Source organism: Mustela putorius, unplaced genomic scaffold, assembly GCF_011764305.1.
Source record: "Mustela putorius furo isolate JIRA1106 unplaced genomic scaffold, ASM1176430v1.1 tig00001069_pilon_pilon_pilon, whole genome shotgun sequence".
Taxonomy (NCBI): Eukaryota; Metazoa; Chordata; class Mammalia; order Carnivora; family Mustelidae; genus Mustela; species Mustela putorius.
This window is the reverse complement of record NW_025421558.1, coordinates 117,220-142,451: the sequence shown is the minus strand read 5'-3', so window position 1 is coordinate 142,451 and position 25,232 is coordinate 117,220. Positions and strand designations below refer to the sequence as shown.

The following is a 25,232-nucleotide window of genomic DNA, read 5'->3' as shown; positions in this document are numbered from 1 at the left end:
GTTTGTGAACACAGAAAACAACGTAGCTTAAATGTCATTAAAAATCAGCTTATTTCAGGCAAAATGGATAACCATAGTGATTGATGAGTATTAAGACAGGAGAAAAGTAAAGAATTTTGCTGAAAAGTTTTTATTACAGGGCGACTGAAATTGCCAAAAGGTGTAGAGTTATCAGGTAATCCATATCATCTTGTCCCCTTTAAACAGAAAGTCAAAGAATGCAGATGATTTCTTCTTTTATTCTTGCCTGCAACACCACATACAAATATAGTCAATGGCTGTAAAGAGTAAAGGCTATCTTGGGTGTGGATTTGGGGGCAATTCTGCAACTCCGTAATACTATTTATCAAATACTTCAGAAGTTTCTGGGAATAATGAAGGTATAAAAAGGAACACTGGAAAAAACATATAGTTTTAGAGAGAGCTTTTTAACATCCTAACTTTGGTGAATAAAAGGAGGACAAAATTATATAGACCATGACATGTTAAGAGGATAAAAAAGGGCAGGGAAAGATATCATCCAATCTCCTGAAAAAACACAGTAAACTTGCACCATAACATTCTTTCAAGGTGGGCGCCTGGGTGGCTCAGTGGGTTAAGCCGCTGCCTTCGGCTCAGGTCATGATCTCAGCGTCCTGGGATCGAGTCCCGCATCGGGCTCTCTGCTCAGCAGGGAGCCTGCTTGCCCCTCTCTCTCTCTCTCTCTCTCTCTCTGCCTGCCTCTCTGTCTACTTGTAATCTCTCTCTGTCAAATAAATAAATAAAATATTTAAAAAAAAAAAAAACAAAAAAAACATTCTTTCAAGGTAACTTAAGGAAAGATGTTAAATCCGTTTCCCCTTTTGTTTCCACAAAAAGAGATTTACTCTGCCCTCACTAAAGGGACTTGTTTTCCTGTGCCTACACCAGTTAGAATTCTCTACTGTAATCTGGAAATCTATGGCTTTGTGCTGCTTCTGAGCCCTGCTCCCTTTTTTCTGTGTGCTGCAAAGGATGCCATTTCAATTACTTGCTGGCCCATCGTTCCAGCCCCTTAAAAGTTACAGGGAAAATTCTGTTCCAAAAAATTCAACACAAGGTTAAAGTTACTATGTAAAGTCAAGGTATGGTACTGCCTTAGACTCAGGGACTCTTGGCTCTCATGGTTCTCGGTCTGTGCTCACAGTTCCCCAAATTCGTTGGTAGGTTGTGGTCACCTTCATGATTTTGCTTCATCCTTAGATGAAGTCAGTTATAAACCAATTTCAGCCAATAGTTATCTCATGGACTAAACAGATCATAGATTGTGTCCATCTGTGCCGCTGCCCGGTGCTGCCCCTTTTCCTGCAGGCTCCTGGAGCTGGCCTTTGGGGAGGGCGGGTCCTGGTTCACCAGGCAATACCCATCCGTTCTCCCTCTCCGCCTGCTGGATAGTAGGCTGCCTCAGGAGATGCCACAGTATTGAAAGTAAGAGCCCCACTTCACCGTGTGTGGTGTTTGGCTGTTGTCCCTTAAAAACTGTCCAGGCACTAGGTGAGTGGCTCTAAATAAATTAATGATGATCATAAAATAAAATAAATTCCAAACCAACTGATCCAACGACTTTGAACTTTGCCATGATTGAATATAGAAGCTACTTGAAGGATTTCCTTATTTTTTTAAGTTGGTGTCCTGGTTGTATAAACGTATATAGTCATCACTAAATAGATGCCTCTCTGTTACAGAGTCAACAAAGAACTTTTTTTTTTAAGTCCCACTTCCTCCCCAGGAAATGGTGTATGTTCAGAGAGGAAGTTGTCTTCCTGTTTTCTCCATACTAGCTCTCTTGCAAGGTTTTTTCTAAGTTTCCAAACTCAGAGTCTCCATCTCATGGAGCAAGCTCTTTTTAACAACTGGTCGCATTTTTTACTGCAGGGATTAAAAAAAAGAGAGAGATTTATTTCCCACAGATCACAAAAGGTGTTATTACCGTAATCTGCTGCCTACTATGTTCTGGAGTACTGCATCCCCTCTCCCCACTCCGATCCGTATCTCACTCAATGTATGGTAAAAGCGCTGGATGCAGTCCCTGGGATGATTTTGTCAACGTTTTTTTGCAAAATACATCAACTCTTAGTTTCCCAATTATGAAAGAAACTTGACAGGGCACCTGCTTTTTATTATTTCAGTGTTTTGTGATACAAACTCAATGTGCCTGGCACCCAAGAATGAAATATAATTCAAGAACGTTTTGTACATTCTGCTCTAAAATTTTTAGCATTTCAGCACTGATGTCTGGGGCTATTAAAAAAAGAACAACCATTTGGAAATAAACAAAAGTCATTTCTCCCCTTTTCTGAGGAGTTTGTGTTTCATTTATTTCACCTGTTGATACTTGAAGTAAGAAAGTTCAGAGAGAATCAAGGCAGGGTGAGGTCATGATGGTATTTTAAATGAGGTGAAGTTTGATAACTTTTTGATTTTTCTTTTTATTCTTGCTTCTGTGTCATCAGTTTGTTGACAACCAGCATCTCGATTATCCATTAAGTCAAGGTTTTATTCAAAATATTGGTCCAGAAGATCATTGAAGTCAGAATCATCAAAGTGCTTGTTAAAAATGCAGATTACTGGGGCGCCTGGGTGGCTCAGTGGGTTAAGTTGCTGCGTTCCTCTCAGGTCATGATCTCGGGTCCTGGGATCAAGCCCTGCATCGGGCTCTCTGCTCAGTGGGGAGCCTGCTTCTTCCCTCTCTCTCTCTGCCTGCCTCTCTGCCTATTTGTGATCTCTCTCTCTCTCTCTGTCAAATATATAAATACATAATTTTAAAAGATTTTATTTATTTATTTGACAGACAGAGATTACATGCAGGCAGAGGGAGAGAGGGGGAAACAGGCTCCCTGCTGAGCAGAGAGCCCAAATGGTGGCTTGATCTCAGGACCCTGAGATCATGACCTGAGTCACCAAAGGCAGAGGTTTAACCCACTGAGCCACCCAGGTGCCCCTTTTATTCACATTTAAATAAAAGCAGTAATAGGAACTGCATCAAAGAGGTATTGGGAGGATTAAGTGATGCATATGGAGTACTTAGCACAGCATCCAGCATACAGTAAGTGCCCAATAATGTGAGATAGCACAGGCGTACCTCGGAGATATTGCAGGTTTGGTTCCAAGCCACCCCAATAAAATGAGTATCACCGTCAAGCAAGTGAAATGAAGTCATATGTTCCCGGACATATGAAAGTTATTTTTATACAATACTGGAGTCCACCAAATGTGCAATGGCACCACATCTAAGAACTGTACAGATCTTACTTTAAAAGTGATTGATTGTTTAAAAATACGAACCATCACCTGAGCTTTCAGGGAGTTGTAATCACTAGTCCCAGATCACCATAACAAATATAATCATAATGAAAAACTTTGAAATATTGCGAGAATTATGAGAATGTGACACAGGGACACGAGGCTGGAAAAATGGTGCCCACAGACTTGCTACATGAAAGGTTGCCACCAACCTTCAATTTGTAAAAAAGGCATTATCTGTGACACACGACAAAATGGGGTAGGGCTGTATAATTATTATTATTGTCTTCTTATCTCTAAGCACCATATTAAATAATTAACTACACACTTTGAAACTTTTCTAACACCAGCATATGGATGGATCACTCAAGTTCTAATACGATTTTACACTGTAGCATATGTGAGTATAATTGGTTTAATTAAGTTTGAGAATTCTTTTGTCTCTTCCTTTTCTATAGCATCGTATGTGCACTCCCTCCTCAAACTGCCCGCTATGCCAACGTCATTCTATTTATTGGACTATTTTTAGATTTATCACCCTCATCTATCTTTATATATATATCTAATATAATAATTAGAAATCTGAAATCAGATTAGCTTAAATATAACGATTACTTTTTAAAACACACAGCTCTTATAGGACAAGCACTTGGGGAACAGCAGCAAATTAATTATTGCGATTGGAACACAATGGCCCATGGGGTACCTTGTGGAGAGAGGTTGGAAGGAGGTTGGAGTTCTAATCGAGGGTGCGTCTGTGTGTATGTGGTTCCTCTGCAGGCAGTGAAGTTTATGCAGAACTCTTCTGTAGGCAACGAGGATCTAGCAAAATATGTCTAATAGGAGATCAACAAAGATACATTTTGGTTTTAAAATTATCTCTTGTGGAATACACAAGGCAAATTAGGTAAAATGGAGAGAGAAGTAGGCCACAGAGGAACTTCGAAGGTCATTATGCTAACACAGGAAGGAAAAAGAAGAGAGCTGAACTGGTACATCTTTATCAGAGATGAGAAAGGGGTCCAGACGTAAGAATTTGAAGATAAAATGAAGATGATTTGTGCAGTGGATAGATACGGAGTGTGCACTCGGGGTCGAGAAGGACAGGCAGAGGCAAGTGCTGTGTGTGTGTGTGTGCACAAGCGAGACAGTGAGAACACGGGGGACAAGCGAGCAGGGCTGTGGTGGGCACAGCCTGTTGGAGGTGCCGTAGGACACGGGCAAACATGTCCAGTGGGCATCTGGAGATGGCGATAATGTGGGCACCCGTGTGAAAGATCCTGGATTTAGGAGTCGCCGGTTAGCAGATGGATGTAACCAAGGACACAAGCTCGCATGGGATCGTCCGGGGAGAGCAAAAAGCATGAAGAGAGAAGAAAGACCAAGGGCCGATCCCCGAGGAGTGCTAACATTTAAGGACTTTACAGGAGAATAGAGCAAGGAGGAGCGAGCAGAGCAGAACGAGGCCAGTGGCCACGCAGAAATCAAAGTAGCCGGAAAACTTCTCAGGAAGAAGAGCTTGGCGCTGCCTTGAGAGGCTGCTAATAAGGAGTTAACTCACTGTTGCTCGCCACTCTTTCACAATCTCCAGGAGAAGTGCTAGCAGAAAGAATATGTTCCCATGAGCAGAGATGGCAGGGGAGAGCAAGAGAGGAAGAACGGGAGGCTTAGATAACTTATAAATGAGTCATCAGCCCATAAACAAGAAAGAGTCAGCGATCGGACTGCTCCTGCCGACACAAAGGAGCAAAAAAACAGGTCTCAGTTTTGAGAGGGGGTGTCCCTACCAGCTGAGGCCACATGCTAACTGAAGCAACATAGCTCAGGAACCCCTCCAAACGCACGGCCTGGTAGAGCACAGTAAGTCTTTGTGGATGGGTGAACTTAGGTAAGTCACTTCCAGCTGGGGCCCTAATTTCTTTATGTTCTGATTAGGGTCAGTAGCCCCTTTGCTCCTCACAGCTTCCCCCGTGGTAGGAACTAATTTGGGCTCACTTTACAGATGAGGTAATCAAGATGCACGGAGTTAAGGAAGTTTTCCCAGACAGGTGATAGGTAGCAGAGCTGAATTCTCAGTTTGGGGCTTTCTATCCACAAAACTCACGCTTTGTTTCCCACTGAGAATCTCAAAACTTCCAAAGTACTTAAATATTCTTCATTTTTTATTACCCTTTATATGTGAAGCTAGGAAGGACGCTGGATCAGAGTTGCCACTCCCACAACAGGTAAAGAAATTGAGGATCTGCCTACAAGTATAGACCAGAAATGGGGTCCCCTGAAGCACAGGTCTGCTAATTCTACTCTCCTTTAAGGCCTTTTAAAAGCCAGTAAATATATTACATTAACAAACCTTAACTTTGGAACTAAAATTAACACCTTGGAAAGAAACTACCATTACTCTTAAAACTGTATAAAATATCTTTTCTTTCTAGAAATCATAGCACCAGGGAAATGAATCATCCGAGGTTCTGTCTTAAGACGACATATAGAGGCCAATTTAAGTGTAGCTCTCTAAAAAGAAGCAGCTTTTCCTCCATCATCTTACTAGTTAATCTTCCTGGGAACAGGCTGATATTTACTCATCCCAAGAGAGCGTTGAATTGTCTGGACTCCAAAAGATACCAAGGATAAGGTTTTAAGTTCTCCACTGTTAGTCATCACGTGGAGAAAAGTGACAGAGTTCTTTACAGACGCATTGCTTTTACTTTGCCCTTAAAATGGCAGTTGAAACAACATTCAATGGATTTAAATTAGGAAATGTCAGTGAAGAATGCCCTCTCTTCCTTAAGGGATCGGTTCCCTGGGTAAGATGTGAAATACTTTGTGGTCTCTAGACGACAGGATCAGATAGGCTAACAATGCATTCGAGAGCTTTGCAAAGAAACGTTAGACAAAATAGATCAGGTTCAAGTGGACACAAGTCCAACAGCGAATTCTAATTATGCTCATTCCCAGTCCTGAAACAGAGACAATTTAAAAAATATATACATACAAATAAATTGTGTGTGTGTGTGTATGCGTGTATAGTGAAGGTATTTCTCCTTCATTTGATTATTGGTGCTCAGAATTTCTAGTAATGTAATACCTAAACAGCTGAATAGTTGAATAATAAAAAATGATTCCTTTTTAAGACACATTTCCTGCATAGGTTTTGAGGCCATGCCCAAGTTATTCTGGTGAACTGAAGCTGTGGGTGAAACATAGGTTTTTGAGTCAAGAAATCCTGGATTCTAATTCCAGCACTTCCATTTCTAGGTATCTAGATCCTAGACAATCTATTGAGCTTTTCTGAGCTTTGGTTTTGAAAAAGTCTGTCAAAAAGGAGAAAAGAGCATGAACTCTTCAGGGTTCTTATGAGGACTAAATGTGACGAGGGATATACGCTCCGTGGAGACATTAGTTCCCATTTTCCTCTATGGTTTCTTATTCTTTCTGTGAAAGCATACAACAAAACGGGACCCGGCTGCCGATGCTGAGAAGCCGTGAACTCCGCTTTAAGGCAGAGGGTTTAAATAACCAAGAAAACTCCAGGAACTGCTGGTACAGTTCTCTTCCAGATGAGGCATGCTCATAGTCACATGGAACACGCTGTACACTTGCTTCTAGATCCTTGGCTGAAATCTCTGTCCTGAAAGCCGTGGCTGGCTACCCACACCACCCTCTAAAGGCGGCTGGATTCCAGAGGCTGTCAGAGAGCTGATGTGTGCTCATAGCTGCAGACAGTTGCCTTTCCCTCCCGAAGTTCTTAATTACATCCACGTGTACTGAAATGCCCCAGATGTACGTGCTTTGACCGTCGTGAGAACTGAGAATTTGAACTCGGGTCCAATTCGGAAGCATAGGCCGAAGATTTTGAAAGAATCGGGTGCCTTTTGAAGTCAGTTCCGTGTTTCACTCTCTAGCTGATCTTGCATAATTGAGCTCAGGGTCTGATCATTCCCTCCCCGTCTTTGCTTCACAAATCAAAAAGACCTGGCCTGTAAGAGATGTGCCTCTGGGTGCCTCTTTTCTGTCCTCAGAGCTAAGAAAAGCTGCTGAAGGACCTGCTGCTTGGAGCTCACAAAAGCATGAGTCATTTGTGTAGCAGAGCAAATCAGCCACTTATGTCTGTACAAAGTTGAGAAGGGGACAGGCTGAGGATGGGGCAATGCCCTCGCAGACACAAATGCTCCAGGAGAAGCACGTGCTCCCTGAGAAGTCGGAACAGGGTGCCGGGTTCACAGTTACTGGGTCCTCGGGCTCTACCGTCCTCCTAAGTGACACATCTCACTGGAGCCTTATAACCTTCTGACACCGGCATATGACACAGAACATTTCGGGTCACAGAGTGCTCTCTTTTCCACTTCCTGTTGTTTTTACTTGTGTGCTTTGTTTCTTGTGTTCAAAGGTCTTCGTGACCATTTCTATTAGTGGCTCCCGAATGAGACACTGGTCAGTCATTCCTCTGAGGAAGACACATTGTGATTCCCTCTTTGAGGATGAGCAAATCTGAGGGAGGAAATGGTCAGTGGCTGGCTCGGTGTGGTGCAGAAAGGTGGAAACAGACTGTCTCGGTGAGCAGTTCGCTGACTGGCCCACTGAACCCTGCCGCCACCTGACGTGCCCACCTGCCCCCTGCACTTCCGCCTCCACACCTGCTGCTGAACTTGGCCCAGCTGCGCCTCCGCTCTGCCGGCTGCTCCCTCGCCTCAGCTCACTGCTTTTTGCCCTTGGACTTGTTATCCTCCATCATCAGATGGTGTTTCCAACTGCAGACATTGAAAAGCTGCAGGCTAGGATGAAAAAGGCAACAAGGATGCTTTCTAGCTTTTAGCTTTAGGCCAAAAGGGACCCCAGAATGTATTTCATAAAATTGTAAAAGAAGAACAGGAAAGAAAGGTCAAGGCTAAGATGAATACTGCATATTTTGAGGCAGAGTTCCATACTCAATTGGCTAAAAAAATTATTTCGCATAATATTTGCAGGATGGATGTATCCCCAGTCCTCAGGAACACCACTGACAGCATCTACACATGTTATTAGTGGAAGGAGGCAAGCCTCCTAGAGCAGAGGAAGGAGTCATAAAACTGGGTACTGGAAAAAGAGCCCACTGTTGCCTAGAATGAAGAATGGGAAGAATTTAACCTCCTTCTTAGTGTAAAGCCCACACTCATTCTTGGCCTTCTCTTGACAGTCCATGTCCTGACTTCTTTGCCCAAAAGTCTACATTCCGGTGAACCTACCAGGAAGAGGAGGCCACTGCCTTCTCCCATTTTAATGCCCCTGTCAAAGCCCACCTTAGATATCACCTTCTCCACGAACCTTCCCTTGGAACTTTACCCTCACTCCTCCTCACACTGGTGCCATTAAGTTCAGAGCTTTGTAATTTAGATGTTTTACCTGCCGGTGTCAGGTGTTCGGTACTGCATCTTTCTTATACCCCCTCCCGCGGCGTCCAGACCAGGGGCACACTGCCCGTTCATTATTAATTCACGGATCCAATGCATACAATCACCCGTATGGGCCACATATCATACTCTGTTATGAGAATCAAAAGCAGAAAAAGAACATTTCTTGGTCTCACTGAGATGGGCATGCAGAGAAACAACTCATTGGACTCCAATGTCATGTGCTTTCTCCTAGAGACTATGAATACAAGGCCAAAGCAACACAGCAGAGGGGCATCCAACTCTGGGTGATATCGGGAAGTAGAGGTCAGAGGGTGATTTCTGAATTAAGTTTTGAAGAAGTGGCTCTCAGCAGGGAGACGGAGAGCCGAGGGGAACCCCAGCAAGGGCAGGAACACATGCAGAAGGAAACAGGCATATAAGAGGCGATATAAGGCACTGTCCAGAAAACAGTGCGTCTGCCTAGAGACCGGGGAACATGAGAGAGAGGCGATGGGGGTGTGGAACGAGAAGCCAGACCGATAGATTCCGTTTAATGGATGCATGAATGCATGGAACATAATCACTTTACTCAACCGCTTACTACATGCTATATTGCTATTCCTCTTAAAGTAGAATAAGAATTCACTTAGCTATTTGATAATTTGTTGATTTATACCTCTATGGCATTGAAATACTTCCCTCAGTCCCAGGAAAGTCAGTGGAGGGGAATGTTCATTCCTATGCACTTACACAAGTTCAAATGCCCACCTACAGAACCAAGACCTCGTCCAGCATGGTGACATTTTGCCAGGGTGCGTAACGTACATTTCACCCAGCACCAAACGCTCCCTGCACTGCTCCCACTCAGGGTGTGGAACGTAGTCAGGCTCTGAGACAGACCACATCTGAGATGACCGGAAGCTTTGATCCAAAGAACACCAACCACTGATAGTGTGTTCTCGTGTCTTCCCTCACTGGGGTATCTGTGCTTTTGCTTTCATGGCTTTCTCCCTATTTTACAAACCCAACCTTTAGCCTCTCTTCTCGAAGGTTAAGAATATGACAGGTCAGCAATGATTGCAGGAGTGGGGGAGGGCGAAGAATGGTTGGCAACTTTCCAGGCGATTACGGGGCTGAGAACATATCACCCTAATGGAGTGCTATATCTTTTGATAACTGCTGCCTGGTTCAGATACGTTACAAACCTTAGATGTTACTATGTAGCCACTGCATTAATTTATGCATCGATTTCTTGACTGTTCATCCTTAGAAGTATTAACCCAGTGTAATTCAGTACTTCTCTGGTAAGCCTTCCATAGGAAGATTAAAACAATTTTAGTGATTATAAACTATCTAGGTTTAGCAGATGCTGGTAATCTATGGGACTGTGACCCGAAAGGATTTATGTCTAAATGTGATTTAAAGTCTCTCCCTCTGCAAGACTTCATTTTACCTTTCATGCTTTACATTCTCTCGAAGTGCATTACTGCTCTTGAGACTAGTTTATCTTACTAATAATAATAAGCAAGGGAGACGTTAAATAGGTAAAAACATTTGCTCTCTGCATTTGGTGTGCTTGTGTTGATTTCGAGTTGTTTTAAAAAATGCACTAGAAAAAAAATGTTTGATTGCGCCTTTTGAATTTTTTTCACAGCAGTGACAGAGACAGAAGGCAGCTGCAGCATTGACTTTAACTTGGTTTAAAGACTGATATTTGACTCCGACTTTAAAAAACAATCGTCATTCTTAAAATTCAGTCTGAAGGCATATGCCTCCTCAGTGAACCCCACTTGTCATCTTTAATGGGGGCATTACTCGGAAATCCAGTTTTCAGCAAGTTCTTTTTTATCCTCAGGGTACATAGCCTGAAATGCAGAGTAAGGGAGTTACTTGGGTTAACCCTAACTATTATTTTAAGGTTAAATTTTTTGAACTAAAATGCAAGGTATAAAAACACAGGATTTATATTGGTTCCACAAAATTATCTTGCGATGTAACCCACTGATTTCATGTTAAAAGAGAACACATCTCATAGGCGTGTGCAACCCTAGTGATACTTTTTGTTTTTCTTTTCCTTTCCTCTTTTTTTAAAAAAAAAAATGGATTTGATATTTTCAAAAACAGAGGAGTATTTACATATGCCAAGGAAATTAAAATCTCAGAATATTCCCCCCAGTTCCTATCTGGCTGCAGTTTCCAGAAAAATAGAGGAGCCTGGTTAAATTTGAATTTCAATAAACAACAAATAACTTTTTAAGTGTAAGTACATCCCATTCAATATTTGGGACATACTTGGACTAAAAGATTACTTGTTGTTCGTCTGAAATTCAAATTTAACCGGGCCTCCTGTGTCTGTATTTGCTAAATCTGGCAACTCTCTATCTGGGGCAGTTGAATTATGACCAGAATTACATTATCTCCACATTGCAGGTCTGCAAAATTCCCAAGGGACCATTCTTTCATGGGTATGTGCGAAAGTGGAGGCGGTTCCACAGCCATTCCCAGAGGCTCCCCAGAGCCATCTGGCTTGGGGTCTAATGGATCTAGACCCTGGAGATTAACCAGTTCTTTAAAAGAATGTTAAAAAGCTTTAAGGCAACAAAAAGAACGCCCCTCACATAGTGGACCCTCAATGTATTTATTTTTGTTGAAATCTTTGACGTTCATTAGTGCCAGTCAAGGTGAGTAAGACAATAAAACAGGACCTCCTGAAAACAGATCCTGTGGAACCCTCCCTTCTCAATGTAAGCACTTCTCATTCTCCAGCAACCAGCCGTGAATCCCCCCTTGTCCAGGAGGACTTCCCACATCCCCTCAGACGTGAGTTCTCTGGCACCCCAATCCCTCTAGATTTTATCGGTCACACCGTTCCACCGTTCATCGTTTAACACCTTCTGCGTAACGTAGGAACCAACCTTCCCTTTACAAATTCCCTGAGGAAAAACATGTAGCTAGTGGTAGCCCAGCACTACGATTTCCAGTGTGAGCCCTGGAGTCTCCTTACGGGCCTCAAAGGCTGCTCTGCCCCTTCTCAGCTTTGTCACGTTGGACACACACAGTCTCTAAGTCCCGAGTTGATTATTTGCGTCCCTCGAGAAACCGGCGTTAATAATCCCTCTGCCAGTGTTGTTGTCTTAGGCGCGATCCTGTGTGTGTCCTGTCAACTCCTAGTAACCACTGGATGGTGGTGGGCAGTTAGTATTACTGCCAAAGGGATTACCTTTATATCTGTTTTGAATCCACACTCCCTCTGGTGTGTCACACTTATCAGGACCCACGTGAACTGACTGAAGAACCACTGCATGAGTGCTGGGGGAGGCTCCAAATTCCCAGCTGCCCGGAGACCCACGAGGGAGTCTCACTCCCTCAGTGAGACGGAGACCTTACTCTCTTATTTCTCCACTTCTCTGCGCACATTTAAACCACGGCCTTGTGCTCTGCTTGGGATTATGCGAGAAGCAGGACAACTTTTAACTGCCTTAGAGATGTGTTTCCTTAGTGGCACCGGGCTGGTGAGCCCTCTTGGGACTCCTGTCACCACATACTTCCTGCCTTACCCTTTATTATTTGCTGCCTCTTTATTTTTCTCTCGGTCATCAGTGAGGAAGTTGCATAACTTAGAAGTGAAGTAGGAGCCTCTTTCCTGTAATCTGCTGTCATACATATTCTTTTTCCTTATGTTAACTTAAAAATAAAACAATGCCATGGACAGTGCTCTTCTGAATGAAAAGTGACTTTTTTGGCATCTGGACCATGTGTGAGATTGGGTTTTCAATATTTTATTTCCAGTTATATTATAGAATAACTTGGAGAAGAGTAAGGTTTTCTTAATATTGGGATATGTTAAACACACACAAACACAGACACACACACACACGTAAGTTTCAGTACATCCTCTGAGTTCTCTACTGGCTTTTTCCAAAAATCAATTTCAAAATCCTTAATGTTAAAAAAAAAAAAAAAGCATCTTGGGCCATTTGTTTGTCATCGCCATAACATCTGCAAAACTATAATCTCTTGGGAAGGCTCTGGCTGAAACACGTTCACCTTCGTGTCAGGACCCACCAGTTCTTTTTATAACAGGTATTCAGTGGGCATTTGTTGAGCCAATTGATGAACGAGTATTTATTCAGTAAGTACTTATTGGGCGCTTACAAGACGCACTACCCATGTGTAGCGCAGGGTCATTATCACTGTGATCATTACTAAATAATGATTTCACCACTACACTGCTGTAACACAGCTGTCCAACAACCCAGTGACACAAACCACGGCCGCCCAGGTGAGACAACTCACCGTGTCTGATTATGTAGGCTTTGCAGTAACTGACCTCGCCATTCCCATTGGTACCCCCAGAGAATAGCACGTTCCTGAGTTCCCTCCTATCTAATTTGCATTGATGAGTAACTTTAAAAGCATTCCAAACCCATCCATTCTCAGAAACAGCCATGTGCCTTCCCTTCTCTGGTGTCCCAGTTGGCCCCATGAGCACAACCCCAACCCTGCTGTCATCAGTCTGGGCCATCTGTTCCATTGCCCCTATCATTTTGGGAACAGGGTCACACTGTGGAAGCCAGGCTGTACCCAGGGTTTGAAACCCCCACCCCTAAAACTATTACTCTGGGAAAAGCGGTGAAATACTGTTTCAATTATAAGGATAACACATGGACAGCCTTGAATCACTTCAAAAGTTGTACAGAGGTTGTCTTCAACACAAAACCAAAATCACTACTTCGTTGTGCTTCTGCACAGTATTGGGAAGATCTGAGTGGCAGTCTGTGCGAGCTACTTATTATTTTTTTTTCCATTTTCATTTATTTATTTATTTTTACTGTTCCCCGGTCTCGATTCTGCTACTGAAGATCCCCAAAGTCTCAGAGTACCTCAGTATTAACAGAAAACAGCTAAATGTTGCTTTATTTGCAGACGGGAGTAGAAGAGTCAGGTCAGTATACATAGGAGCTGGTCACTCGTACAGCAGCAAGGAGTGGAAGCTTCCAGAACTGCTCTTCAGGTGTTTCCATTCTCGGCTGGTTTTTATTCCCTTTTTCCAATATCTCATTCCCTTGCATTTCACTTCACTTCCTCCCAGTTTCCATCTTCTACTTGGTCACATATTCATAGGGATCCCTGTAACCTTCCTTTTTCTCTTGGTACAATCTGGTGACTTTTTATTAAAACCAGACATTTTCATAGTGAGAAACGTTTATAGGTGAAGTCTTCATGTGGGTAGCCTGTCCCTGTGATCCCCACCTCCCGCCCACCCTGACATGCATCTCGCTGTTGTAACCTGGAAAGCCACGCTGAGCAACAGCCTGCGCCTTGACGTGGGGGACCACGAGTGTGACAAACACACACGTTTGGAATTCGGTGCTCAGTGCCGCACAGCATCATGAGGCACTCCAAACTTCTGCTGTCGTGACTAGCACTGTTCAGGCTCTGAAGGGGATTGCTTCTCCATATCTCCTGCTCTGTGTCTTGGAAGCCCAAGGTGGCTTCATTTTGAGGAGGGGTGGCTAGGACGATGCCGATGTCAGAGGACACTTCTTTGAAGGGCAAGGAGAATACAGCAGCAGAAGTGCTTAGGTAAGAACAAGACAAATGAATTAACTTGTCAAGTCTTTCATCTCAGCATGAGTGCAAAGGGTAATGGTATCATTTTCCCGTAGCGCCAAGCTTCCATTTTGTTGCTTCTTTTCATGTTCTAATTCCTGGTTCCAGACGTATTCGCCTATCAGCACAACATATTGCCAATAGTCGCATGGTGTGGTGGAAGTGTATCTCATAGTATCAAACAAGTCTTAGTCCTCTTAAAGTTAAACAGATGTAGGCTAGAAGTGAATTGGGTGATTGAGATTCTTTGGCAATTAAGTCAATACTGCTCACAATTTTACCTTCATAAAAGTATTTACTAGAATTTGATTAAGTTAAAAAAATTCCAGCTTCATTTAAACCACTTTTATTTAAATCTTACATTCATTAATTAAACTGAGTTTGGCCCTTTATCTCACAGAAAACTGAAGATTTTAGATGAAAAATAACTTCTGAGAACACAAAAAACAATTTCTATTTTTCCACATTTGTTTAATTTACATTGTGATGAAAATAAAATATATTCAAGTTGTGTATGTTTGAATAAGTTACATTTCACTTTTAATACTTTAAAATCTAAAGTTTAGATCACTCTGGTCAACAGAAAAAAGTTACATGAAAATCTTTGTCATGAGAACAAGACTAGGGATTTGCAGATGAAGGCAAATAAATTTTAGGAATAATTATTTTATAATTGGGTATAACCTAATTTAATTGTTCATGAAAGCAGTAAGCTACCCAGGTATGCTCAATAATAATTAAATTCAGTCATTGGATATGTCATTGCCTTTTAGTCACAGAAGAACCATAGTTTTCCATGTATTTTTCCATTTTGTAATTCTGCATTTATATTTGTCAAGCAAGCTAGGAAAAGAGAGATTATTTGATTTAACCATTTGTTATCCTGATTTATAACTTTTTAATATTTAGATATATGGTACATAGGCTTCCATCTGTCTTGCCCTGAGCCCTGCAAATGTTCAGGGGCAGGTCTGCTTAGGTATTTTCCTTTTTTTGACGCTTATAGTAGTACTGTTCTTTTGAACTATTTCCTTTTGGTGATTGGTTTAGGTTCAACAAGACTGGATTTCCTCTCCTCCCCCTCCCTGCCCCACTGCTGTCCCTGGCAGTTTACTGTATGTTTCCAGTAAGGAATTTGGTTTAAAGATAGGGCTAAAAAAGTAAGAGACAAGGATACTAAGTTCTTAGGGTCTCATAATTAAGTTCCCTAAACTATTTATTGACAAGCCATGTGTACTTTTCAACACATTCCCAACATTTTCTTCATAATGTATTAAGGAAAGAGTTATACATGTGTGTTAAAAACATGGACTTTTGGAGTCAGACAACCCCAGATTTGAATTATCACTCCCCAGTTCACTAGCAGGGTAATTTATTTCAACTATTTAAACCTTAGTTTCTTAATCGGTAAAATGGCGATGACAATACCTGCACCCATCAGGGGTCACCGAGGACTAGAGATACCACGTCTAACGCGCTTAGGAGAGAGTAAATATAGTAAATAGTTACTGTTGTTGTAATTTCCATGTGCTTTAGTTCTTAAAGTAGGAGTCTGCTTGTTTATTCAATAATACCCCTGTTCAAACCCTTTGGCAGGTCCCCGCTGCCCAGCCTGTACCTTCCTTCCCGTCTTAGAGTCCAGCATTCCTCCCCACTGTGCCCACCCCAGGAGACTTCCATGTTCTGAGCTCTGTGTCCTTCCTACCACCATCTTATCTATTTGGATGGCCTCTAATCTTTTTAGGTCCAGTTCAAGGGGCACTTTTTGCAAGAAGTCTTCTCATTTTCCAATGTCAATTCACTTTTTTCTCCTTGTGCTCCCATAGCACTGTCTCTGTGCCTGTATTAGAAAACTCATTACAGCGAGCTTAGTATTGTATCAAGTTTTGGGCATGTGTCCATCATCTCTGCTCAGTTTCTTTGGGATCGACTCTATCTTTTTCATACATGCCCTTCCCATAGCATGTAACATGGTACTTGGTACAAAGTAGATGTTCTTAATTTGTTTTAATTTGAATTTGTTGCAATCTACTTCAGAGGAATAAAAGAAAATAGATAAAATTAAGTCATTAGCTGGATTCTTCAAGTACTAGTGATTCTTGTTCTCATGACTATGAGGTTTTTTTTTTTTTTTTTTAAATGGCATTACTTACAACATTTTAAAACAGTTTGCTAATTTCCAGGAAAAGCACTTTGTCTAAAAGCACTTCTTATTGACAAATGGAACATTGTGATATATTGTGCCACTTAAAAAAGCATGCAATTCATGTTAATATATTGGAAAGATTTCAATATTTAGATAGTTTAGTGGTTTCAGATGTCCACTACTTCCTTGATACTTCTCCCTTCCAAAGTAGGACCTAATTAACCTCCTCTTGAATGTAGTAGGTTCAACTTAATGAATCACCTCTATTCTAGGGAATTGAATTCAGGGGATGTGATAGCATGGAACTTGGGAAGCCAGTTCACGAAAGGGATCTCTCTTGGATCAGTCGCTCTGGGAAAAGCCAGCTACCATGTCATGAGGATAATCAAGCTGCTCCATGGAGAAGCCCATGTGCTGTGGTCTCTTGCCAACAGTCATGAGTGAGCTTGGAAACAGATCCTCCAACCCTACTCAAGCTTTTGGATCACCGAAGCCCCAGCAGAGAGCCTGACTGCAATGTCGTGAGAGACCCCAAACCAGAACTCTCCAGCTAAGCTGTCCCCAGATTTCCATCTCTCAGAAACTGTGAGACAATTTGTTTCAGGATCCTAAGTTTTGAGGCAATTTGTTACTCAGAATAGATAACTGATACAAATATTATAGAAATAGCCTAGCACTTCCACTGTACATATTCATGGTTTTAAATCTATGATCATTAACTCCTAAAAGTAGCAAGAAAATTTGAGGTGGTTACCAAAAGTTGTGATCTGGAGCCCACCTCTGACTGACTGCAGTTGACATGACTGCCATTCACTCTGTCAGTCACTTAATAAATACTTATTAAATCATCTGCTATCAGGCAATCTCTGCTCTAAGCCTCGGAGATGCAAAGATAAATATGATAGGGAGCATCCCGTATTCTCCACCATCTTATCTACTACAGATAATAAAAAGATTGATGGGGTCCTACTCAGTTGTGTGAGAAGTTATTGAAGAATTATTTTGTTTGTTTATTCATTTATTTATTTTTAAGTAAGCTCCATGTGGGGCTTAAACTCATGACCCCAAGATCAAAGGTTGCATGCTCTCCCAGCTGAGCCAGCCAGGCACTCCCTACGAGTTATTTTCTGTAATGAAGACAGAAGATGGGTGGAAATCCAGAAGAGTCTCTGGACCAATGATAGTGTTAGCAGGTAGGGTCCCAAATATTGCCAGGCCTGATAAACAGCTTCAGGCTTTCAATCCAAAGTCAATTGTCTCGGGGTGTGGGGCAAATGGAATAATGTGAAATGGTCTGTCTGCCTATAGTCTATCACACAGATGAGCAATCACTGTCAATAATGCTGTCCTCCAGGATGGAGGACAGTGACATCAATGGCAAGAAAAATATTCCATTAGTAAAACATCCCCTAATTAATACTAATCTGTTCCCTGGAAAAGCTGCTTTAGAGGAAAGATTTTGCCCCCGCCCCATGTGCTAAACTGCCAAGCATTAATTTGGAAAATTTTCCATTTAGTTTCAAGTAATATTAAAAAGCTTCACTTAGCAAAAATTAAAAGTAAATCTATTTCCAAGCTCACCTAGTATAGAAAGATGAGTTTTTTTTTTTTTTTTTTTTTACAGGCAGTGTCAATTCCTAATTGAGCATATCAGTGAAAACAACTAAGTTCTATCATCCTCTGAATTGACATTTACTATCCACTTTCTCTTTACTCTAAAGGTGTATTTATTAAATATCAAAGAGCATGAACCTTAGAAACTGTAATACAGCAATAATGAAGCATGTGGCTCTTGTTTCCCTCAAACCCTGAGAGCCCAATCACAAAAAAATTGGCAGAAAACAAACAAATTAAAAAGGCATAAAGAACAATGAGTGTGTTGTGTGTAAATTCATTTGGGAAACAGTCAGAAATTTGACGTGCGGCTGAGCAATATGAAACACACTAAAGGTGACGAGCCTGGAGTTTACACTGCCCATCAGTAAGGACTCCCAGAATTGGTAATCTGTCATTCTCGGAGGCCTCAGGACTCTGGTATCTGCTAGTCCCCAGCTCCCCCAGCCTCTTCTCCTCTCCAACTAGGGATCAGCCTTTAATTCTTCATATCTGAAACATAAGTCTTTCTCAGGAAAGTTCTCCTCAACTCCCCCGAATAATAACCAAGTTTTCGTAGTATGCACACCTCTCCTCGTAATTACTTAGCATAGCTCTTGGTTCCCTGACCAAGTGGGATATGCCCTTCCTAATACCTAGCCATTCTCTTGTTCCTCATCTTTCCTGAATGTGACTCGTCATCAGGCACTGTTAATAGTGATGTGATTCTTCCGCGACTGTTATGTCTCAGCCACGGTGAACTTGTAAGTTTCATGCCAAGAGTACAGAGTAGGAGGTGACTTTTCTTACCCTCCTCTTATTAGCCTAGTGCCTGGCACGCTGCCGTTACAGGATACCTGCATGAATATGTGAGGAAACGAAGAAATGAGCAGAACGGCGCAGGTTTGGAGTGTGGGCTCTGAAGTTAAAGATATTTGAAGTCAAACAAAGACCATCCTCTCACTACTCAGTTATGTGACCTTTGGCATGATTTTTTCCTAAGATTCAGTCTCCTCGTGGGTAAAACCCTGATAATAGTAGGAGTTTCCTCCCAGGGTTGTCCCGAGTTTAAATGAGAAAATGCAGATCGTGGGTTTCACTTGCTACCTGGTGGAGAGCAAGTACTTCTCGATGGCTTTTGCTGCAGGCTCCGGTTTGGCCTCTGCTGAATGAGATCATCACCAACTCGGCTCTCCATTTGCCCTTCTTGTTGAGTAGGCCAGGGGAGAAAGGACCCATAGAGTATATCTCTGCTAAGCGTGCAGTCGCCGCTGCTGGTCTCCTATCACTTGTACTGCCTGGCTCACTCGCAGTGGCATTGGCTAATTTCACAGCCCTTTCCCTGAAACCCCGGCCATCGCCAGGTTTCATTCTTGGCTTCCTACCACTCTTTATGGGTAACAGCTCTTCAACTTATTTTACTTTCATCCTTTATGACAGCACCCAGTTGCTAGGATTTGGCACAGTTTCTCTGAAGGGAAATGAATTCACATTCAAAAATGATTTTACTCTCCTAACTTCCAAAGACTGTCCTCAGACCAACCATACAACCCCCTGACTTTCCTCCCAGGATGACTTCCACCCCAACGACGACAGTGTGTGACAAGAAAAGGGACGGTCGCTGCCCACCCCCCATCCCTTGGGACATTTTCACTTTGGGGACAAATGGTTTTAGTCACTGAGACTGAGGAAGGCCTCATGCAAAAAGAGAGCTTGCTTGCTCAGTCAGCCGGACCAGACCAGACCAGACAAGCCTGACTTTGCCTGAAGGTCCTGGCTCCTGGACCCTCACTGTATTTATAAGTCTTAACAGTGTAACAGTGAATTCCATTCTGGTGATGTTGCTTCTGGCTGGCAGATGGCCATGGTTTCCAGTCGTTCACAAGCAATTCTGAGGCCTGCTGATATGGGCATCGAAAGTACTAGGCTCTCTTTTCTGTAACCATGTGCATGTATGTTCTTGTAAGGCTCTCTCTGACATCTCTTAAACGTATGAAATATTTTCTGAAGATGTAGCTACTTCCAGTGGCAGGGGGATTATTTTTTATTCTCTCCCCTCCGAAGATATTGCTTTACTGAGAGTCTATAAAAATAAAGAGCTTTTACTGAGTTCAGGGTTTAAACAAAGAAAAAGAAAAGCAGTTTCTAAGCAGAAAAATGCAACAAAGACCTTACCAAATAACTTAAGAATGTCTGAACGAAAACATCCCAAACCTGCTAGTGCCAGAATTTCTCAGATAAGTCAAGAGAGAAGAAAAACACAAACGCAACCCCAAACCACCAAGAAATCTATGAATGGCACAAAGAAAACAATACAGTATCGAAAATGTGGTTAAATTCGTAAAGAAATAAACTGTAACAGTATTCTAGAAGGGGCAGTTATGCATCTGAGTGTTTTCAAATTCATTTTCTTTTGGAAACAGTTGGAAAGATCCTCTGGGGCCATCTCCTCCTCCAACAGACCATCCACAATCCCAGGAACCACAGGGAGACCTCTGAGTCTCCAAGCTCTATCTAGACACCCCTTTATTAGATGCTGCCTCGTGTGTCTCATGTTAAAAAGCATTTCCCACCATGCTTCTAGTCTTTCTAACTAGACTGTTAGCATCCTGGCGAGGGAAACATAAACTTCTTATTTGTATTATCCCCATAGCACCTGGCATGGTGCCTTGAACACAAGTAATCAAGGCATATGAGTTGATCAATCAGCCCTACGAATTGACAAGTATTTTCTTCCCACCAGTAGGGAATAAACACCTGAAAGAGCACCTCATTCCATTATACCGGGAAAAGCAATAGCGTCTATTATACCAGAAATTTCCAGTGATTTGGGGAATTTAATTTTTGGAACATTGTAGACTCTTGGGGCTGCACAGAAATCCAGTCATTTCGTGTTCACTTTCATATAACATTCCGTCTTGCAAAATCACACACAGATCTCAAAGGCAGGAAGGTGGGTGTGGATATGGAAAACACAAATTTATTTACTATATTTTGGTATCCTAGAACCAGAGACAACTTTTCTTAGATAGGAAAGTATTATACTTAGAATACAAATGGTATTTTTACCAGCAGTTCGCAAGTTTTCAGAATTGTTATCCTCAATAGGATAACATGAAAATTGAAACAGCTTTAAGAAATGCTTTTAATAAAATACGGTCTGTTTAATGACAAATGCTCCACAATATGACTGTCCCTTGGTCCCCTTTTTAGAAAGAAAACCTTGTGCTACTTAGAAAATGGATATGATGGCAACATCTGTGTAAATATTTCTAGTGTACAAAAAGACATCAAAATGCATTAAGATATCTTTCAAAGATTTATACATTTTGTTCTTTCAAATATTTATATGTATATTTATATTCCTTTGTACCTCTTGATTCTTACTTTAAATGCATTATTTTACTTACCGCTCTTTTAAAGATTTATTTATATTGTTCTTTCGATGATTTGTACATCTTTTTCTCAATTTAAAAGACTGAAGTAGCTCAAGTGTTGGAAGAACAGGACTACATTTCATTTACTTTATAAAATCCAACAGACAGAGATTAACACTAGAAATACTAGCTCTTTTTCTTCCAATGGGTAAATAAATACACAGAGATGTTAACTGATTTACTACAAAAGCAGATAAGGATGAGTGTCTCTTGGATTTCCTGATTTTTAAGCCTGTCACCATCAGATCATGCTGATTCTGTTTTCGCCAATCTGAGATCTATGGAGTTCTCAGATTCTCTCCTTTCGCCCATGTATATTTTGGAGGATGGCTCTTAGGGAACAGGAAGATGCGAAGCTTCATTTGCGTCCCTGATGTCTGAGGCATAGATGTGACACTTGCCTACCTAATTAAAACCCTACCTCTCTAGCCGACAGGGGCTTTGTGAGAGATCATCACCCTCACTTCTGCACTTCCTTCCTTACTCGTGCTCTCATGGTCACATGAGATCACCGAATGCTCAGGTCCTGAGCTACAATTCCATGTTTAGTAAACCAGGAAATAGTGAAAGATGTGTCTTGTGACACTTTCATTCCAAACTTAGACGAGGCCCGAGCATTTAATGACAAGTGAATGGACATGAATGAGAAAGAGGCCAAGATTTTAATAACCTGAATTGATATTGAAGGGAATCCACAAACAACAACAAAAAAATGTACATGGAAGGGATTTTAACCAACATATTTCTCTTTCTATGAAAACTCTCCTGAGTCCCATAAGTAAAATTGATTATTCCCCCTTTCATGTCTCAATCTGTTTTTATCACAGCACCCAAAATGCTTCATTGTAATTGTTTTATACCCCTGCCTTTAAAAGTAAAATCTCTTAAAAAAGGGACTATTTTCCCACTCATCTCTGTATCTCCATTAACTTCAATAATGCTGGTGTGTAGCAAGTGCTAGAGTCACTTATTCCTTTTTTTTTTTTCTTCTAAAGATTTTATTTGTTTGACAGGGAGAGACACAGTGAGAGAGGGAACACAAGCAGGGGGAGTGGGAGAGGGAGAAGCAGGCTCCCTGCTGAGCAGGGAGCCCAGTGGGGGGCTCAGTCCCAGGACTCTGGGACCATGACCTCAGCACACACTGAGCCACCCAGGCGTCCCATAGAGTCACTTATTTCTTAAATGCTGAATAAAGAAGTGTTTGTGTATTCTATGCCATTAAGGATTTGGTACTGGAGTTAGCTAATTATTCATTCGGTATTTAGTGGTACCTACTGCAGGAGGTAAAAGAAGGCCACAGTGACATGCACCCCAAGGACTTCAGAATGATAGAAATGAGATTTCCCTACATACAATGGATCAGAGAGGAGAGGAACAAATAATCAACTCTGAGAAACGAAGTCTTAACTGGGAACCAATCAGCTATATTTAAGATCTTAGGACAAAATTTGCCAGTGGGAAGCAACTTTGGCCACTCACAGCATCACTGAGAGAGTCACGGAGGCATCATCTGAGGAAGCACTATTTAGTTTCCAAGCTTATCCTACCAAAGGATACCACCTACCCAGATCTGTGGGCAGGTATATCCTTACGGTAAAAATACATCACCAGTTTCCTTGTTCTAATCCTTTGAACATTCAAATCATTTGACTAGCCATTTTGCTAGGGCCATTGTGCTTGTCTGAGGGCCAGAGTTAGATTTTAACATCTCCCCCAAGATGATTCCTCCCTGTGGGTGCCTGTGGCCTTCCCTGAGGTTCCCATCCCTGGCTCCCCGTGGACTCGTTGCCCTGTTCTTCAAATCGCTACACAGATTATGTGCTTAACACTATGCTTTAAACCACTAGAGACTGATCCAAGATAACGTGTAATTAAGTGAGGATTGTTTGGCACAAACAAAAAGTGCTACAGAAATTCCAAGCGAGTAAGGATCACTGTGGTGGGCGATTATCCAAGGAGAGATTCCTGAAGGCCTATGGTCTTAAGGGGGGACTTGACGTCTGGGTAGGCTGTAGGTGGGTGGGAAGGAGGGGAAGGCAGTTTCTAACAGGAGATGTGGGTCCCCACAGTGGGGGCCAGAATGTGGGGTCACATTGTTAGATAGAGTATTAGGATTAGAACACAGTGGTCAGCTGTTATCTCTTCACTCCCTTCAGAATAAAACCTGGAGACTGATGAGAAAAGAAAGAAGTCTCCTTAAATAAACTTCCAGTTACAAAATAAGTAAGTCCTGAAGATGTAATGTACGGCATGGGGACTATAGTTAACAATAGCATATTGTAGTTTTGAAAGTTGACAGTAGATCTTAAAAGTCCTGATCACAAGTTAAAAAAAAAAAAAAAAAAATCGTTAGCTATGTGTGGTGAAAGATGTTAGCTAGACTTATTGTGGTGATCCTATCACAACAGATACAAATACTGAATCATGATGTCATATTCCTGAAACTAACATTATATGTCAATTTATCCCAATAAGAAACAAAATTCAAAAAAGAAATAAATCTCTTTACTTAAGCTTTGAACTGGAAGCCTCAACAAAACAAAACAAAATGAAATGAAACCCAACATCCTGTGAAATGCCTAGGTTCAGAAGAACAATACTAACCTTTTAATTATTTGCCTTTAAAGACCAATTTTTAAATGCGATCATTTATGCAATGAGAGCATTGGTAAGAACTTTTGAAACAAACTGAGAAGAAAAACAGGAATATTCATCTCCAAAGAAAAGCAAGCTTGAATGGTAAAGTTACTTATTATCCCAAATTTGTGCTAGAAACTACATGACCACAGGATGTGAGGCTTTATGGTAGTTAATTCCTAATTGAAAAAAAAAAAACAAAACCCACAAACAAACAAAAAAACCCACCCAACTTTTAAACGGATCCTTTCCTTTCAATGACTCTCCAAATAATTTTTTTTTACAGATAGATAAGACTTTATCTTTGAAAATGCAACATTTATAATGGGCAAAGTGAGATATTTATGTGCTTTCCTCCCTTCTTTACAACACCTAAGAGGGGGGGATATCAAAGAACTAAAACAATTTTCCCCCAACTCACTCCGGACAGATCACCCTTCCACTTGCCACATTGGCGTTCGGTGGTAGGAAGAAAGGAAAGTGAAGAGCAGCAAAGAGGAAGAGGGAGAAGAAGAAACAATGGAAGGAAGGCAGGAAGAAGTCTGCACGTGCTCAGAGGAAATGGTGGCTGGTGGGAGGAGGTCTCTAACATTAGAACTTGAGCCCCTCTCCCCATTCACCACAGTCAGCACTGCCTCCCTGTCCTCCACCAAAGCCTTGTTTCTGGACTGAGACCAGGAAAGACAGTAGCATTCCTAAATCACTTTTCAAAACTTTTCAAACAACTATGTACATAGAGCAGAAGGACCCAGTGAGTTCCCCTTGGTGAGGGCTCGCTAATGGATCTCCAGGCTGTCTTAGGGCACCGAACCCACCGAACAGTTTCAGTGGGAAAGGCTTTCATTCCAGGCCAACTATTGTTATGGATATATGCATTCTCTCTGAGTTGCTTCCCAAAGACCTCCATCTCTCTCTCTCTCTCTCTCTCTCTCACACACACACACACACACACACACACGTGCAAACAAACTTTAAAACTTCAAAGCTTTCTTTATGTTCCAAAAGGAATTTTATATAAAAACACAAGGAATCTTTTAACTTTTACTTCATATCCATTTTAAAATTGCTGTTAAACTAGAAAACTTTGGAATCCTATTTCTGAAAAAAAAAAAAAAAAGATACAAGCTTAGATTTTTTAAGAGATTACTTGAGTTAATAAAATCCAAGAGTGCTAAT

General features: G+C 41.6%; 1 protein-coding gene and 2 long non-coding RNA genes across 3 annotated transcripts in view; 1 reads left to right on the top strand and 2 right to left on the bottom strand.

Annotated features, from left to right (window-relative positions):
* MAML2 (mastermind like transcriptional coactivator 2) overlaps positions 1 to 25,232 on the bottom strand; it is a 344,972-nt gene that overhangs the window by 215,041 nt on the left and 104,699 nt on the right. The gene's annotated exons all lie outside the window — the stretch shown is intronic.
* Positions 115 to 4,947, bottom strand: LOC123393894. The gene is made up of 3 exons (XR_006608703.1): positions 4,823 to 4,947; positions 3,968 to 4,097; positions 115 to 247 (listed from the first exon to the last, which is right to left on the bottom strand). It is a non-coding gene; the product is annotated as an uncharacterized LOC123393894 (long non-coding RNA).
* Positions 5,063 to 17,358, top strand: LOC123393895. Its single transcript, XR_006608704.1, has 2 exons — positions 5,063 to 5,149; positions 16,662 to 17,358. It is a non-coding gene; the product is annotated as an uncharacterized LOC123393895 (long non-coding RNA).